This window comes from Canis lupus, chromosome 5 (genome assembly GCF_011100685.1).
Source record: "Canis lupus familiaris isolate Mischka breed German Shepherd chromosome 5, alternate assembly UU_Cfam_GSD_1.0, whole genome shotgun sequence".
In the NCBI taxonomy this organism is placed as follows: Eukaryota; Metazoa; Chordata; class Mammalia; order Carnivora; family Canidae; genus Canis; species Canis lupus.
Window position 1 is genome coordinate 65738127 of NC_049226.1, and position 15808 is coordinate 65753934.

Genomic DNA, 15808 nt, shown 5'->3' on the forward strand with positions numbered 1-15808 from the left:
CTCTGCTCATCCCATTAAATTAATTTTTAATTGCATATAACAATCCCACAAGAAAGAAAATATGACACAGACAAGATACTTTGCAAATTTCTGGGAGACTGATAGGATCTAATGGAGGCAAAGGAAACCACAATCTGGGGCATACAGGAGTGGGTACAGCCAAAGTGGGTAAGCCTGTGGCAGGCCAGAACACTCAGCAGAGCACAGGCCGTTTCTGCTCACACCCTCCCTAGACCAGGTAGACCAATCCCAAATCAAAGGGATCTGGTCTTAAGCTGTAAGACCCACAGAAAAAGTCTCTGCAATCTGGCACTCAAAGTCCCACACAGTAACAAGTTCCCAATGACTTGAGGGGAGACCCACACATTTTCAAAACCAGCCCCACAGACTCAGAGCTCTCTGCCCATTTCCTCTTGCTTTAAACAACAATTACCAATATTTAAGGAATATTTGCCACATGAAGTATGAAGCCAATATTTTTTAAAAGGCAACAATGGCACTAGAGGAAATAAGAAATCAAAGAACAAAAGAATTGAAAAAAATCCCATGTTGGTATCCTCAAAATCAAGAATATGTTCACAAGTAGCTACTGGGGGGGGGGGGGGGGCGGGGAGAACACATAAGTTTTTGATCAATTTTCAACTGTGGAAATAAAAAATTTTAAACAGGATTGGAAGATAACTTGAAGCCCTCTCCCAAAAAAGAGAAGAAAATGACAAAAGAGGATAAAGACACAAGATTCAGTGGGTCAATCCAAGATGTCCATCATCAAAATAAAAGAGTAAATGCAGGGGAAATTGTCAGATACAAGAGGATTTCCCAGAGCTGAAGGGCAAGCGCCCAGAAGCACTGAACATCCACAGTGAGACTCCACATCCTAGGGCACTCTGGAAATGTCCTAACACCAAAGCGGATTGTAAGGAGTTACTCAAAACGAATAAGACTATTTGGCAGAAATGATATTGAAATGAAGAAAGCCAAGATTAAAACATGGAATCCTGTACAAACTGGGATGTATAATAAAGGAAAATATCAGAAGAATACTTGTACTGGCCTGAGTAATCAATCCAGATTAGAAAAAGAGGACAGAGGGCTGAGGAGGATGGGGGGGAGGGAGGAGTGGGGAGTTGGAGAGATGACCTTATCCCTTGATAATTTACAACGTAAAGAGTCAATGGGAACAGAGAATGCAAAGAAAAAGAAAGGCCACTACAAACAACAGAAAAAAACAGAAAGCTGTAGAAGTGAAAAACAGTATTTGCTCGGTCTTAAACAATCTGAGTCAAGTGAACACAGTGAATTAAGGGGATAGAAAAGGTGGGATATGATAGGAAGGGCTCAATCATCGTATGATAACAGAATGTCAACAATGTGTAAGACTAATAAAATACCAAGGTACTCTCCAGAGCTACGGAGACCTTCCCCAAGAGCAAAAAGATGTTAAGTCTTTGAGGAGTAAGACGGGGCTGTTGCTCTTCAACCTAAGTTTTCCCCTGAGGGTTTACCGTGTGCATGACTGCTAGATGTATTATTATTTAAGAGCACGGACCTCGGAGAGAGGAGTTCAAGGCCTTGGCTCCCCGCGTCTTGGACGAGTGTCCTAACCCCGGTGGCCGGTCACCTCTCTAGATGGCTGCGATGAGAAGCCCTGGGAGTGGTCCGCAGGCCCAGCCACAGCACAGAGCGCGGGCACGGCAGCCACTTCCAGACCCTAAGGCCACGGGATGTCCACGGAATCCAACATCCTGAGCACATGTTCTCACTTTAGTGCAACACAAGGGAGAACGAAGCTAAACAGAGACGACTCATCTCGGGGGCTGTTCCGCGGTCTCCCCGCCGCTAGATCCTCCAGATCCTCTAGATCCTCGTATGCAGGGCGGTCCGGAAGCGGAGTAATGGGCGGGCGGTCCCCCGGGTCCCTCACCTGGGGCGACCCCTGGACTACCCCGACCTTGGCGAGGCCGGGGGGTGCAGCCGGTGCAGAGGGCGCCAGGGGCGGCCAGCCCCGAGCCCCCCGAGCCCCCCGGCAGCCCCCGAGCCCCCGCGTCCTCGAGGAGCGCCCGGTGCAGGGCGCCCACCGGGGGCGGGGCGGGGCGGGGGTCTCGAGGCAAACCCCAGGCCGCACTCCCCAAGCCTGAGCGCTCCCCTCCCCTCCCCTCCCCTCCCCGTGAGCCCTCGGCCCCGCGGGGCGGGCACACCGGGCGCAGGGCGGCCTGCCCGCGGGCCCCGGGCGCCGACTGACAGGGGAGGCCTGTGCCCGGGTCCGTCCGGGGCGCGGCGCGGGGCCCTCGCGGGGGGCGGGGGCGGCTGGCGGGGGCGGCGGCGGCGGCGGCGGCCGGGGGAGCCAGAGCGGGCGGGGAGGGCGCCGGGAGCGGGGCGCGCCGGCGGGGCCGAAGGCGGCGGGCCGTTGGGCGGCCGCGCAGGGCGTCCCGGGCGGGGGCGGCGGGCGCGGGCGCGGCGGCCGGAGGAGGGCGCAGGGAGGAGGGAGGAGGGGAGATCTCGCTCTCGCTCTCGCTCTCGCCCCGCGGGAAGGGGGAGGTGGAGACGCGACCGGCTGCGGGAGCTGCAATTACCGTGTGGGCTGCGGAATTCTCGTGGTGTTTGTCGGGGAGATGCGATAATGGCGTCCGTCCTCGCGAGAGAAGCCGCCGCTCTGCGCAGGCGCCGCGAGTCCCTCCCCGCGGCCCTCCGCCCCGCCCCGTCTGCGCAGGCTCCTCACGCGGGGCGCGCCGGGCCCGGGGACCGGGCCAGGGGGCGGGGCCTGCCGCTCCAGGCCTCCCGCGCGCGCCTTCGCCGGCGCCGGCGACCGCCGAGCATGCGCACGCGTCGTCCGGCCGCGCCACGGTTGGGGCCTGGAATCTTTCCTTTCCCGGCGCGCGCTCCGTCTCCTCGCTAGCCCCGTGAGAAGTCGCGTCGGTGGACCGCGAGAGGAATTTACGTTTCTTCAGAGGCTGAATGAATAGGAATTAGGTGCGCGCGACGACTACATATCCCGGAGGGCTCTGCGCGAGCCGCGAGCTGAGGTTCCTGGGAATCGTAGTCCCGGCGTGTGCGCCAAGCCTGCTGGTACTTGTAGTCTCTCCGGACTCCGGCCTCCCGTCGGCGCCCGCGCCCGCCACTGCTGGGACTTGTAGTTGGAGACGGGGGGCCTGAGGCCGCTGCGACTCCGAAGGGGTGCCCCCGAGTAATAGCTGGTGCTCCGGGTCCCCGGAGTCTGACCACACTTCCCAGGGCTCACGCGTGGGGGAAAATGTGTGTTCGTGGTGTGACCTGTCCCGTGTGGAAGTAATCTCTGTGTGTGCGTATGTACACGAACATGCGGTGTGCATGTGGCTGTGTTACACGTGTGTAGCATAAGTGCTGGTCTGTTGGTGCTCGTGGGGAAAAACCACTGGCTGTACACACCATCCGGCAATGTTACTCCTGCTCACTGGTATCACTGTTGCTCTTCTTGTGCGTTGGGGTTACCCTGCTTTTTGTTTTCTTCTTTACACTTGCCTTTGTTTTCTGAGTTGTTTACAACGGGCAAGAATTTCTTCGGTCGTCCAAAAACAAGACTGTGGAGCTATTTTCATTTGGAAAAGAAAATGCTCTACTGTTTCTGTAACTTTCCTGCCTACTTCCCTTTTTGCCGATGATAAAAACCTGATTCTTGGAGGCAGTAACGAGCTGCTTGCCCTTGGGCAACCTTGCTAGTAATAGTCTCTTCCAGAATGCACACTTGGGGGATCTACCGAGGCTGATCTTTGGCTTAGCTTTACAGGAAAGGTGCCTTGAAGAAATTACAGAGAACAATCACAGAAGATCGGTGCTGGAAAAGATGCTCGCATTGAAATGAGAATTGTCCTGGGAGGAAGGGAAATTGCTCAGCAAGGTCACACTGCTGGAAGAAGACAAAACCAGGGTTTAGAAACCAAAACACTCTGGTCTAGAGTGTGCTCATAGTGGGGAAGAGGATGGCAGAAGCTAAACGTGCAAATCCTGAGAGATAAGTGAGGGCAATGTCTTCTATCCCCACCTCTGCCTCAACCGTAGCCAAAACTAAACACTTAACTAAGAATTCTTAACATGGACATGCAAATATCTGAGTACAGAGTAGATAAATGTAGACTGATCTTTTTGTTTTTGTTTTGTTTTTTTGTTTTGTTTTGTTTTTTGTAGACTGATCTTTTTCATGTTATTTCAAAATCTCAACAAAGCTTTTGTCTGTAGCTCTGTTGTGGATATGGGTTGCTGGCTCCTTCCTGGCGAGGCCTAGCACACTACTGGGTTCTATACCAGTGCTAAGTCATCATCAGGAATTAAGCCAATCAAAATTATAATTATACTTATGCCAGAGTCATGGACTTCTCTTTTACGTTTTTGATTATTCAGATTAATTTATTTTTCATTTTGCTGCCCAGAAAGCTCAAATAGAGGAGAATGTTACTTTGTATTGACATCTAGCTGATTAGCCATGGTTTTAAAAATAATTCAATATCTGGAAACTGACAAAGACAGTTATCTACCAATGGAGGGTTTCTTCTTTATTGCAGAGGGTCCTCTTCCTTGCCCGTCAATCCATACAAGGATCCAGTCCAGGAATGTCTGGGTGCTCAGTGGGTTGAACATCTGACTCTTGATTTCAGCTCAAGTCATGATCTCAGGGTTGTGCAATTAAGTTCCACATCCACTGCTTTAGATTCTCTCTCTGCCCCTCCCATTCTCTCTCTCCCTCTCAAAGAAAAAAAAAAATCCAGTTCAGTTCTGGAGTTAATGAGACTGGTGTCACATTAGTGGGGGATTTATGACTTTACGAGAAGAGAAGGAGGTGCACTCTGGCCTGAATGGCACCAGAAATGGGGGACCCCTTCCATATGCGTGCATTGGGCATTTGCAAAGATCTCAAAACTGTGCATTGCTCACTTCAAGTAAACCATAGAATTCTCCAGAAGGGTCCTATTCATGAAGATGTCACTAGGATGGAGAGAACTCTTATTCATGAAACTCTCAGTTGCAGAAGAAAAGCCTAGAAAACAGTGCTATTGTCTACAAGAGCAAGGACATTGAGTTGGCCTGACCTGGGCTTGGAATCCAAGCTTTTCTGTAGCAAACTGCATGCTGAGGCCTTGTGAGCCTCGGACATCTCCTCTGGAAACTGTTATTTCACAGTTAGAGCTCATGGGGATATCAGGAGGATTCAGTGAAGTAGAGTTTGTAAAGAGTTTAGCAGAAGGTCTGACTCAAGAAATGATCATATTACCCTGTGTTAAGTTGCCATGCCTTCAGCTAAACACATAATCTCTGTTCTTTGTGAAGAACATGAAGTTCAGAGAGGTTAAGCAACACATCCAGGGTCACAAAGCCAAGGCAGTGCTAGAGCTTTGAGGAGAAAGATTGTGAGATATGGCAGGAAGGGCAGCTAGGCTGTGGCCTATGCAGGTCCTTGTTGGCCAAGAGATAGGTTTGGTTTTGATCCTAAAATAATGGAAAGCCTTTATAAGGTTTGGGACAAGGGTAGATAAGATCTGATTTGCATTTCAAAAGTCACTCTAGCTAGAATGTTGAAAATAAATTGGGGGTGGAGGGGAGAATTTCTAAGTGGATTGGGGAGAGCACTTGCGGAGGCTGTGGCAAGGGTCCTGGCAAGAGATGATGGAGGCCTGAACTGGGGTGATCACAATGGAGACTGAGACGCAGAGAAGTGGACAGTATCAAGAGATGTCATGGGGTGAAATCAACAGGACTTGACCATAAACCCGATACTGGGGGCAGAGATAAGGGAGAGGGGCATCTGAGATGCTGTCTGGGTCTGCAAATATGGATAACCAGATGGATGGAATCACCATTCCCTGATATGGGAAAGTCTGGGCACTACCAGCCACTGACCATCACCCATGGCTGTGGAGACAACCTTGAACAGCGTCTCTTTGTAATTGTCCACCTAAGGGGGCTATTTTGTAATTCCTCTCCTACTCCAGGATTCCTTTTCCTGCTTCATACAAAAGCACTTGCTGGGAAGAGATCAAGTTTGAGGATGAAGGGGAATTCATCCTGGAGTCCTGGAGGTAAAGCCCATAGGATAATTCCAGGGAAATGGAAAGAAGTAGCACTGAGATCCAACTGTAGCCTCATTCCCCACTGGCATAGTTCCACTACAGCCACATATTCTGGTCCATCAAGAGGTTTAAAGACCAGGAAGTCCATCAGCAACGTGGTGGAATAGGAGGTTCTCTCATCACATCTCCCCTCAGCAACGACAATTTAACAGCCATCCATGGCTGAGGCCTTCCTGAAACCACCTTGAGACCCAGCTCTAGCCACTTGTAACTGGTGTAGTCCCACCCACCCAGGAACACAGAGGGAAACATACCCATAATGTGATACATTGCATTAATAAAATTGATACTATATGATCATCTCAATAGATGCAGAAAAATCATTTGACAAAATTCACCATCCTTTGTGATAAAAACTTTCAACATAATAAAGGCCATGTATGACAAGCTTACAGCTTACATCACACTCCATGATGAAAAGTTGAAAGCTTTTCCTCTGAGACCAAAAATGAGATAAAGGTAGAGTCCACATTCCACAGAGTCCTGGAAGTCCTAGCCATGAAAATTAGGCAAGAAGTCCACCAAATCAGAAAGGAAGAAGTTAAATTTTCTATTTGCAAATAACATGATCTTACACATAGAAAACCCTGAAGACCACCAAAAAAAACTCTCAGAACTTACAAACAATATGCAAAAACCTATACACTAACAAAAATAATCTGAAGAGAAAATGAAGAAAACAATCCCATTAACAATAAAATAGTTAAGAATAAGTTTAACCAAGGAGAAGAAAGAGCTGTACACTGAAAACTATAAGACATTGATAAAAGGAACAGAAGAAGACACACAGGAAAATGGAAAGACATCCCATGTTTATGGATCAGAAGATTTAATATTGTTAAAATGTCCATATTACCCAAAACAATCTATATATTTGATTCAATCCTTAACAAAATTCCAATGGTATTTTCCACAAGAATAAAAGAAACAATTCTAAGATGCATATGGAACCACAAAAGACTCTGAATAGACAAAGCAATCCTAAGAGAAAATAACAAAACTGGAGGCATCACACTTTCTGATCTCAAACTACTATCACAAAGCTATCATAATCAAAACAGTATGATACTGGCATAAAAACAGACACACAGACCATTGGAACAGAATAGAGAGCCCAGAGATAAACCCATGCACAATCGGTCAACTAATCTTGGACAAAGACATCAAGAACACAATGGAGGAAAGACAGTCTCTTCAACAAATAGTGTCAGGGAAAATGAGCATTCACATGCAAAAGAATGAAATTTGACCCCCATTTTACACCATACATAAAAATCAACTCGAAGTGGATTAAAAACTTAAATGTAAGACCTAAAACCATGGAACTCCTAGCAAGAAACATAGGAAAAAAGCTCCTTGATATGGGTCTCGGTGAGAATTCTTTTGATATAACACCAGAATCACAACAAAGGCAAAACAAACAAATGTGAGACTACGACCAACTAAAAAGATTTTGTATGTCACACTGAAAAGGCATCCTAAAGATGGGAGAAAATATTTACAAACCATGCATCTGAAAATCAGTTAATACTCAAAATGTATAAGGAGTTCACATAACTCAATAGCCAAAAAAGAAAGAGATTTTAAAATGGGCAGAAACCTGAATAAACATTTTTCCCAAGAAGACATACAAGTGCCTGAAACATCACTGGTCACCAGGAAGATGCAAATCAAACCCACGAGGTATGTCCCAACTCTTAAAATGGCTGTCATCAAAAGCACAATTGATAACAAGTGTCAGTAAGGGTGGAGGAAAAGGAAGCCTCATGCACTGTTGGTGGGAATTCAAACTGGTGCAGTCACTGTGGAAAACAGTACAGAGCGTCCTCAAAAAATTGATACAGAACTACTATATGATCTAGCAGCCACTTCTGGGTAAATATCCAAAAGAAATGAGAACAAAGGATGTCTGCATGCTGTAGCATTCTTCTCAACAGGAAGAATGGAAATGAGCTAAGCGTCCATCGACGGTTGAACAAATAGAGAAATTATGACATAGATAAAGAATGGAATATTATTCGGCTTTAAGAAAGAAGGATGTCCTGCCATTTGTAACAATGTGGACAAACCTGGAAGGCATGGTACTGAGCGAAGTAAGCCTGGCCGCCACAGACAGATACAGCATGGTCTCACTTAGATGTAGAATCTAAAAAAGTCAAACCAATAGAAGCAGAGAGTACCTATGTGTGGTTAGCAGGGCCCAGGGGGTGGGGGAAATAGGATCCTTTGGTCACAGTGTACAGGCTTCCAGTTTTAAGTTGAATGCATTTGGGGATCTAATGTACAGCATGGGGACCACAGCCAGTAGCGCTGCACTGTGCAGAGTTGTTAATTAACCTGACTGTGGCAGCACTTCCAAAATGTAGACATGTATCAAACTATCATGCTGTTTGTCAGTTATACCTCAATAAAGCTGAAAAATGTCTTGTTAAAATTTTTTTTTGAAAGATAAGGAGTCTACTCAATCGCCGCCATGTGACTATGATGTCCTGTGAATCTGGGAATGCTACCAAAACTATACTATGACTTTGTCTCCGCCCCTGGAAAGTGGGGTGGTGAGACCTCACAAAAGTCACCTGTGAGATCACCTGCCTTTGAGCTCAGCCTGATATGCATTCCACTTCCAGCTCACATTCCTCTGTGTGGCTCCAGACCAGTAACAAGACCTCCTTGGCCTCTATGTCCTCATCTGTGAAGTGGAACAATAGAATCTACTTTGCAGAGGTGTGTCTAAATTTTGAAATTGACCAGGGAAAGTGTTCACCACAGCATTTGGCACAAAGCGGACACTTACCAGAGTTTTTTTTTTTTTTTTTGTAAAATTTTGTATCCATGCCAAGGACTTGGACACCACTACTATCGCCAATAAAGCATTAACAGCCACCATTGTTGCCTGCTCTGTAGGTGCCGATGCTGTGCCTATGCGGAAATCACATAGTAACTTGCCGGTCTGCCTACACGTTGCCAAACCTGCTTGACTGCTTTTCCCCCCTCTTTTTTTCTTATTTATTTATTTATTTATTCATTCATTTATTTATTTATTTAGATTTTATTTATTCATGAGAAACACAGAAAGAGGCAGAGACAGAGGCAGAGGGAGAAGCAGGCCCATGCAGGGAGCCCAGGATCATGCCCTGAGCCAAAGGCAGACACGCAACCACTGAGCCACCCAAGCGTCCTCCTTTTTCTTTTTTATAGTGGTTAAATACACATCACAAAACTTTCCCATTTTAACCATTTAAATGTATAATCCAGTAGCATTAAGTACATTCACAGTGTTCTGCAGCCACCACCACTAACTCATTCTAGAACTTTCTCATCTTCCCCAAAGGCAGCTGCATTCCCATTATCAGTCACTCCCCCACCTCCAGCCCTTTCAACCCCTCGTCTACTTTCCATGTCTACAGATTTGCCTGTCCAGACATTTCATATAAATGGCATCCTACAATATGTGGCCTTTTGAGCCTGGCTCCCCTCAATGAATGTGATGTTGTCTGGGCTCCTCCATCCCTGGTGTAGCATGTCAGTGCTACATGTCTTTCTTTCTTTTTTCTTTCTTTTTTTCTTTCTTTCTTTTTTTCTTTCTTTTTTTCTTTTTTTCTTTCTTTCTTTCTTTCTTTCTTTCTTTCTTTCTTTCTTTCTTCTTTCTTTCTTCTTTCTTTTTGATTAATAAACTTTGGTATTTAGAGCAGTTTTCAGTTCACAGCAAAGTTGATCAGAAAAGTACAGAGAAGGCAGCCCGGGTGGCTCAGTGGCCCTTCAGCCCAGAGCATGATCCTGGAGACCCGGGATGGAGTCCCACGTCGGGATCTCTGCATGGAGCCTGCTTCTCCCTCTGTCTGTATCTCTGCCACTCTCTCTCTCTCTCTCTCTCTCTTTCTGTGTCTCTCTCAAGAATAAAAAAATAAATAAATAAAATCTTTAAAAAGGAAAGAAAAGTACAGAGACATTGCGCATACTCCCTTCCCCTCCACATACACACAGCCTCCCCCATGAGCAGCATCCCCCAGCAGAGTGGGATATTTGGACAGCTCATCACACGGTGACAAATCACTGTCACCTGGAGTCCAGAGTTCATCCCGAGTTCACTTTGGTGATGTACCTTCTTTCTATCTTTAGCAAATATTTTGTCCCAGTCCGGGGCTTATCTTCTCATCCTCTTGACAGTGTCTTTCACAGAACAGATGTTTCTCATTTCAGGGAAGTCTCACTGATTGTGATCTCTTTCCTGGACCGCACCTTCAATGCTGAGTCTGAGAAGTCGTCACCACACCCAAGGTCACCTGGATTTTCCCCATGTCGTCTTGGAGGAGTTTTTGGGTTTGCATTTTACATTTAGGTCTGTGATCCATTTTGAGTTAACTGTTGGGAAGGCGGTGAGGTCTGTGTCTAGATTCATTTTTTGGTATGGGGATGCCCAGTTGTTCAGCGCCATTTGTTGAAAAGACTGGTTTTGCTCCATTGTACACCTCGACTCTTCCGTCATTGACAAGTTCACTATATTCATGGGGGTCTGTTTCTTGGCTCTCTGTCTTGTCCCATGGACTGATCTGGGTATTCTTCGGCCAGTACCACACAGCCTTGATTACCATCACTGTGATCCTTTTTGTGACTGAATAATTGCATTTTGTGACACTGTTTTTTTTTTTTTAATCCATTCATCCATTGGTGAACATTTTGATAATTTCTACTTTTTGGTAGTTACAAATAATCTCTGTGAGCATTCGCATACAAGTGTTCTCGTGGACATATGTTTTCATTTCTCTTGGGTATGTACCTAGGGACAGAATTGCTGAGTCTCATATTACCTCCGCATTTGACTTTATTGAAGAACCTGCCTGACTTCCTAAATGACACTGTTCTGGGTGAACAAATGCTGACTTCTTGACTCAGAGAGGCACACAAAGAGAGGAACTGACAGCCCACTCCATCTCGCCAGAGTTGTGGGTGCACCGCCTGGGAAGTGGGTCCTCCAACCCCAAATGGGCTATGCCAGTGGATGCCTCCTGGGGCAGAGACAGGCTCTTTCCACTGAGCCCTGCCCAGATTGCAGATGTGAAGCTCAGTAAATGTCTTCAGCCACCACACCTTGGAGTGATTTGTCAGGCAGTAGCAGGTAATTGGTGTAGCCTTCCATGCACACTGTTTATTCCAAACCAAAAATCTCCTTGCACGAGGTAAGAATTTGGAAAGGGTGATTGGCCATTTCTCTGCAATTCAGCATGCACTGATTACGCACTTCATGGGTAGGCTCTTAGAAGCAAAGAGGAGCCGCGAGACGAGGCTCAATGAGATCATGAGCTTACAGCTGCATATGTGAGCCCTGCCTCTGCCACTTCCCAGCAAGGCAGAACTTAGGCAATATGTATCACTGCTCTGAACTTTGGTTCCTTCAGCTGTAGGATGGAAACCAAGGTGCCTACTAAGTTAGGGCTCTTTGGAATTCAGAGGAAGTGTATAGTAGCTGAATAAAATAAAAGGAACTCATTGAGTCACAGAACTGAAAAGTTTGGAAGTGCACTTCAGGATAGAGGAATAGTAATCACTTAGATAAAACAATGTCATTCTCTCTCTCTCTCTCTCTCTCTCTCTCTCTCTCTCTCTCTCTCCCCTTCTCCAACCTTCTCATCCCTGGATTCAGTTTTCTCTCCATTCTTGGGCAAGATCTGAGGAAGGGTTCCCAGCAACTGCATACAGTGCATATCTTACCAGTTTAATGATCATCACGGAGAGATGGTGCCTCTTTCCCTATAATTGCAGCAAAACCCCCAGGGCTAATGCTCACTGGCAAGCTAAGCTTACCTGTAAATTCCTTTCTCTCTGATTGGTCAAACATGAGGTACATCAGGGACAGGGGTCAGCTTGAGCATGGACAGCCACTCAGGGAGGGCTAGTGTCCCAGGGAAAACTCTGGCGATTGTCAGGTGTTATTAGAGGAAAGTGGCCAGGTGTCAGGCAGGCATACACAGCATTTGCCCCCAGCGCGTGTGACACAGGGCTCTCACAAGACCCAAAAGAGACACCGAGCACATGTGAGCAGTGATGTCAACATTGATGTCTGACTAGTGGTGCAACTTTGTCCCCTGGAAGCTCTTGATTCATACTTTCTGAAGGAGAGGCTGAATATGTTTAAGCAAAGGAAGAGAAAATGTTTCTTTTGGGCTCCCAGGCAGTCGTGATTCATTCTTTTCATCTGACTCAGAATATAGAGTAATTAAGCCAGGCAGGTGATGAATATCACAAAGCACTGCTGGGTCTTAACATCCTTATGAACAAGAGGTTTCCACTACAAAACATCCCCTTGGGCTCTTTGGGTCAGGGAAACAGGTTTATAAATCCATTAGATCAATAAAAGTGTGTGCCCAAAACTGTACTATGAAAAATCCATGGAGAACAAAAGAAATTGCTGCGAATGAAATGCACATTGAAACGTACATATATTTTCAATATTTTTGTCCAGAGTTTCTCCTATCTCCTCTTTTTTTTTCTACTGGAATAGAATTTCTTTATGGACAGTGTCTGTATCATTTGGAGATCTTAAAGTAGTTTGGAGAGCGTTCAGTTGCATTTAGGAATGGATTTGAATTTCTATCATGTAAGAATAAAGCCCTATTTGGCAAGAGTGATGCCAAGAAATCTGAGGGGTCTCACAGAACAGCGAGCTCCACACTCTGATCACACACTCAGTTCAGTAAAAAACTTTTGGCATGCCCTTGCAACACATGTATACTTATGAATAAATCATACTTTTGTATTAGGTATGACACTGTGTGCTCTATGAAACATGTAAAATAGACACTATAACTGGTGTGAGAGAAAATAAAGTTAGAAATCCCTACCTTTTCTTCCTCCATCTTGAAGGACAGTCTGGAATTGGCTCATGTGGCTGGAGGCTTTACAAGTCCAAAATCTGAGGGGGTGGGGCGTGGGGAGATCGGCAGGTTAGAGACCTAAGGGAGACCTACAAAGCCCAGAGGCAGAGTGCTGACAGAACTACCTATTGCTCAGGGGAGGTCAGTCTTTGTTCTAGCCAGCCCTTCAGCTGATTTGGTGAGGCCCACCCACACGTGGAGGATGATCTGCTTTACTTACAGTCCACTGATTTAAGTATTAATCACATCCAAAAAACACCTACACTGAAACATCCAGAATAATGTTTGACCAAACATCTTGGCACTGTGGCTCGGCCAAATTGACACAAAATTAACCATCATGACTCTCGTGAAAAATGTTCAGTTCTAGCGGATAATTACAGATCATATGGAGCCCACCGATTGGGCTCATGTGCAAGGGAGATACTAAGGAATTAGAAGGTGTTGGGTTGAATAAACGTGAGGCTCTTTGGCTCAAAATACAAGAAGCATGAGCAAGAATAGAATAGAACATGGTACACTGTCTCAAGAGAGCAAGTTGGCACATGTATCCTCTATTCTAATACATGTATCCATTAACCCATAGATGTCAGACCTGGGAATTCCATTCAAAGATGCTCAGTGCAGTGTTATTTATGAGACAAAAAAAAAAAAAGAGGCCATCTGTAAGGGGAGTGATTGATAAATTATGGTATATCTTTTAATGGAATATTCTAAAGTTCAAAAAAAGAGCAAAAAACACTGATGTAGGGGTTCCTGGGTGGCTCAGTTGGTTGAGCATCTTCACGAAGCCCAAGTGATCTCAGGGTCCTGGATCGAGCCCTGCATCATGCTCCCTGCTCAGCGGGGACCCTGCTTCCCCCTGCTCCCGCTGCTTGTACTCTGTCGTCCTCGCTCTGTTAAATAAATAAATAAAATATTTTTTAAAAAACACTGATGTAAAAACTTCTTCATCATAATTATTAAGTGACTATACGTATATACATATAAAAATATATATACCCTTTACATGATATATGATTATTTCCTGTATTCAATTAATGAAATATATATGTAGGATTATTTGTCATGGAAATTTCCAGAAAGAGCCACAAGAAACTGCTATTAGCAGTTCACTCTAAGATACTCATTTTTCACCTTGGACCTGCTTCAAGTATTTTCCATAACTTGCATATAGATGGCTTTTTAATTTCTTTTAATGGCAGAGATTTCAGTTTGTACATAAAGTGATTGAAGCAATGTTTGTCAGCTGTGAGGTATATGCTGGCAATATTCTCTAAATAAATCTCTAAAGAGCCCCGCCATGTGGCTGTGGGGGGGATGGGGAGACCCTCAAACTGCAGGGCTGGCCAGCCAGGCAATCACTGTAAAATAGGTGGAGAAGATGGCAGAGCAGCCAAGGATTGCCCTTGAGAGCACAGTGGGGCAGGAGGCCACCTGCAGGGTGTCACAAACTGGCCCACTGATGCCAGGAATCTGCGTGCATCCAGGGCTCAGCCAGGGCTTGGAACGCTGAGCTGGGCGTGCAGTGATGGAAATGCCTCTATCCTAAGAGCTTCATTGGCATCAGGGCATTGAACACTGACAACAATACACAGAGCTGGAGCTCTTGTTCTCCTACCTTACAGATGAGGAGACTGAGGCAAAAGTCAACAAATGAATGAATGAATGAATGAATGAGTGGATGAAGCTACCCCAGGGTGGATCCATCTAACATAACTCTGGGGAAGACAAGCACGTATACTCCAGAGTTGGTCTCGGATGCTTGTAGGTGAGGCAGCCAAACCCTCAGGCCATCAGAGAATTGGCTCCGGCTCCAGAGCAATCTGAGCATGGGACCCACAGGGTCCTCGGAGCCCACACGTGGACCCAAGGTTCATGACCCCTCTTCTGAGGGCGGGGTGGGGGGGTGCTTCCCAGATCTAAGATTCCAGGATTCTATGATAAGTCATGACATCCCTGACCCTTTGAAGTATATAAGCTTAAACCTCACAAACACACACACACACACACACACACACAAATTAAAATCATTCTGTATAAACCGTCCAGTGTCCATTTCACAAACAAAAGTGCATCTGGAATAATAAACTACTGCTTGGTGCAAAGTAGGGTGTTTTTGTTATCTGGCACTTGGGAGTATTGCCAGTTGTATAGTCAGGGTGACCACGTGATTCTTTGTCCAAATGTGGACACTTTGGGCATGAAAGGAGCACCGTCAATACTTACAGTGAGGCAAGAGCCGCCTCCTGGGCATGCCCCAGGCCAGCCGGGACTTCTCATGCACAATAAATTTGTATCAAATCACGTCTGTTTGTGGCAAGCGGGCAGTGGCTGCTATTCCAGGAGCCCCAGGGCAGAGAAGGGCCACCTGATCATCCGCCCCTCCATCCCAGCAGCGCTTTGGCTAATTCCTGTCCCTGCACTTTTGAACCTGCAGTGCATTTCCTGTGTGCATACACAGTGTAGCTTTGTGCCTGGCCTTGGGTGGCCTGAGGCCAGAGAACAGCTCGGCTCCAGACTAGTGGTCAATACCCATCAACAGGCACTCTGCAATCTTGTTTGCCTCTCACCTTCTTTCCAGTCCTAGCCCTGGGCTCTCCATAAGGTCCTCCTAACCCCCTGGCACTCTCTGCTGTTTACCAGATCAAAGCTCAGAGATCCCAAGGGGTGGCCACAGAGAAGGTCACTTGTCCCAGGGCACCCACCCCTCAGCCAGACTGAACATCATCCAGGATGCTGCGGCGGGCATGAGTTGAAATTTAACCATCTGGATCAGGGGGTTGGGTGAGTTTCTACAAAAAGAGGTGAGCCAAGCCCATTGCATGGTCAGCCCCA

General features: G+C 46.4%; 1 protein-coding gene across 8 annotated transcripts in view; it reads right to left on the reverse strand.

Moving 5' to 3' along the window:
- BANP (BTG3 associated nuclear protein) overlaps window positions 1-2697 on the reverse strand; it is a 104914-nt gene extending 102217 nt beyond the window's left edge. For 6 of the 8 annotated variants that reach the window (XM_038538083.1, XM_038538082.1, XM_038538081.1 and 3 more), the window contains exon 1: window positions 2574-2697. The gene's annotated coding sequence lies outside the window, so the exon portion shown is untranslated. Of the gene's footprint in view, window positions 1-1549; window positions 1973-2573 lie in introns of those variants that run through there. The other 2 variants (XM_038538079.1, XM_038538080.1) reach the window with 2 other exon arrangements.
- Window positions 2698-15808: the final 13111 nt, after the last annotated feature.